Source organism: Brassica oleracea, chromosome C7 (genome assembly GCF_000695525.1).
Source record: "Brassica oleracea var. oleracea cultivar TO1000 chromosome C7, BOL, whole genome shotgun sequence".
NCBI lineage: Eukaryota > Viridiplantae > Streptophyta > Magnoliopsida > Brassicales > Brassicaceae > Brassica > Brassica oleracea.
In genome coordinates, this window is record NC_027754.1 from 22,151,190 (window position 1) to 22,154,455 (window position 3,266).

The window sequence follows — 3,266 nt, forward strand, 5'->3', positions numbered from 1 at the left end:
CAAAGGACATGAGAAACGACCTAAGAAGTCGAAGTGGTCTAATTACGATTCAGTAATCAAACTGGCCGATTACTCCCATCCTATACATACAGGAAATATCACGCACCAAGATGCGTAGAATGTAGAAACCTACAGTGAGGTTCACATCAGGGGGAGTAGTGCGGGTTTTGTCCCACTGGGTTTTCCTGATAAGGTTTTAATGAGGCAACTTGAAGCGTACTACAAATCATGTATGGTTATGGCATCCAAGGGGGGAGTGTTATAAATCATGGAGTGGATTGCCATTAACCAGGTCCGGTCCAAGACCGGCCCAATACCTAGAAGATGGAGAGAGGGCCGAAGCCCTAGAGAGAGGAGAGAGAGAGAGCCGACTTTAAGAGAGAGAGAGAGACGGCCACAAAGCTTGGAGAAAAGAAAACTCTTTCCTTTTCCTAGTAGATGTAATCTTTCCATTATTATGTATTAGTAGTTTTCCTAATCCTAGTGTGTTTAGATGTTGGATACTTTTCATTTATCTTCATCTTGTAATCCTTATATAAAAGAACCTCCTTGATCATTAATAATAACACAGAAGTATTCAGTCTCTAAACTCTCTAATTACAACAGAAGTATATTAGTGCTTATTAAATAGTAGGTGTAATAAAACACGTTTTGTCCGGTAAACAAGAGTACTATAAAAGATTATTGCAAAACCCAATGAAGCAAAAGCGAAATGAATGTACTTTTTGTAATACATTATGTTGTGATTCGTCTCATGAAACGACAAGCGTGGTTAGGTCTTTCTTGTGCGACGCGGCTACTAATGCGCTTTCTTCCGCCAGCACTAGTTAAGGCTGCCTACTTTTGTTTTTCCATTTTCCATTAATATTATATTAAGATTCGTGTATCGTTTTGAGATTGGTTTCTATGTTCCTACAATATTTTTTTTTTGGACAAAAAATGTTCCTTCAAATATCATAAACAAACTTATACGCATGCAACAAAAATATTAGCGAAAAAACTCCATTTTCAACTTATAACAGTCAATCTGCTAAAAGCCTAAAAGTTTAGGACAATCAGAATTCATCAGCTTATATAGACGCGTTAAATCTCTATCAAACATTATTCTGTTTAGTTTCAAAAAAACTTAAAAAACATTATTCTGCTTCACTCATGAATCAAAATATGTTTGAGTACTCGGTGATGAGTAGATGTGTATTCTTCTTATCACATATAAAGTATATCTCTAATTATATAAAAAGGAAGAGAGAAACAAAATGTAAGAAGAAATGCATTGTATGTTTTCTTGTTTAGCCTTGTTAAGCATGCTATCAATCTCCCCCCCTTACTTGATGCTTGTAATGTTATGTTCGCTCTCCCTCGACGAAATTTTATTCGAACATATCTTCCTTGTCGTTTGACATCACTCCAAAATATATTATACGGGCATCGACAAGCACTAATTTCTAAATACAAAGATTGATTTTGTATCTCTTACAGTATTATTTAGGAGTTAACATAAAGATGTACCATTTCAAATTTTCAATTCCCATTAATCTTTCATCCCAAAAGTCTCATCATATTAGTTTTGGTATCAGCTCGTACAGATGTTGTATCAATATATCTAAAAATACTCGATTTCTGTTAACCTTCTATAAAACCAAAATTCATTTTTTCACAATATTTACGGTTGGAACATATCTACCAAAGCTAGCTGAAAAAAATTACATGAAACCAAAATGTATATAATAAGGTCAGTTGTGCAGGGGTTGACTTGATATGACAAAATGCAAACGATAGTTATCGAGAATAAACTACTTTCCTAGTAGTGTGGTCCATTATATTCTGCAAATTTATAGATATTAATACATACGCTTTGTGAGTTTGCGTCACAAACAGCAGTGAAACCCATTACCAGCCAATGGGGATTTTTTTTCTTGTTTTGCTTTTCTCATTGGGTGTGGAATCACATAATCATCATGATCAAGTAACTAAAGTATTGTGTACTTCGATACATTTCTACGGTTTTAGTATCACATTTGAACAATCTAGTTGCCAAGCATTTATCTTATATATAAATAAATGTATTGCTTTGGTATTTTAAATTTAGTTCAAGTAGTTTCGCACTAAAAGTCACCATGAGGACTGGCAGGTTGTAGACATGTATTTTTTTGGCCAATGCAACTTGACGAGAATCAGGCTGGATTAAATGGTTGTCGTTATCAGGTGAATTAGATGAGGTATATCTGTACTAGAAGAGATTAGAGAGATAAGTTAAATGCTAAACATATATGTATATGTATTGGGAGTGATCAATATGGAAATGATAAGCGTGAGGTTCGTACAATGACGTACGAAAGAAAGAGATTAGGCAAAAGTGAAAAGGACTTTTAGAGTTGGATTCATGCTTGGACTCCATCTTCCATACCTTGGGCCAATGAATTACACCTCTTCTTTTTTTTTATCACAATTATAATATTATACATTCGAGACTCTATTATTTCTCATGACATAAACTTAATATTTTGTTATTTAAAGAGAGATCGTTGTATATATATATGGGTAAGCAAGATGATGATATCATCAAAACAACAGTTAAATATTCAAGAAAAAAGAAGAGAGATAAAAATATACATATTTTTCCTTGATGAGGTATTTGAAAATTCATTTATGAACATTTTATTTTTCAAGCGTTGTCTATAATCTACTGGTGAGTTCTTAGATGACCTAACCAAATGGTAATGGTTTTGGTTTATCCATTTTATTCATAAACATGAGTATTATTTTATTTTATTCGATCTTATGTCTAACTGTTCCCACACATGAAAGAAAAGGACATAACATGCAATAAGCTTGTCTACATGATAATCTGACTGTCTTCTTTCCATATTGCAAGCATACGTCACCCAATTTTATTTTTTTTAATCTTGATATATTAGCACTAATATCCATGATGATAATCACAACTTGTAAACGTTCATATTTCGATACTAGGAAGAAATAATAATGTGATCTTTAGTACATTGTCACACAATTGTTCTTGTACTCCAAACAGAGATCAATGAAAAGAAAGTGATATGTGCACAAACTCAAAAATCTCTAACTATCGATATAATGTTTCACAGAAAACACAAATGAAACAGCTATACTCATCGATGTTAACCAATTGACTCTACAATCTTTAGCTTATCCCTTTTTTGAAGGTGGGAATCTGTGATGTTACTATAGTAAGTTTTCTCTGAAGCCAAGTGTTTATAGATGAGTTGAAATATCGTTTCAGGTATCAT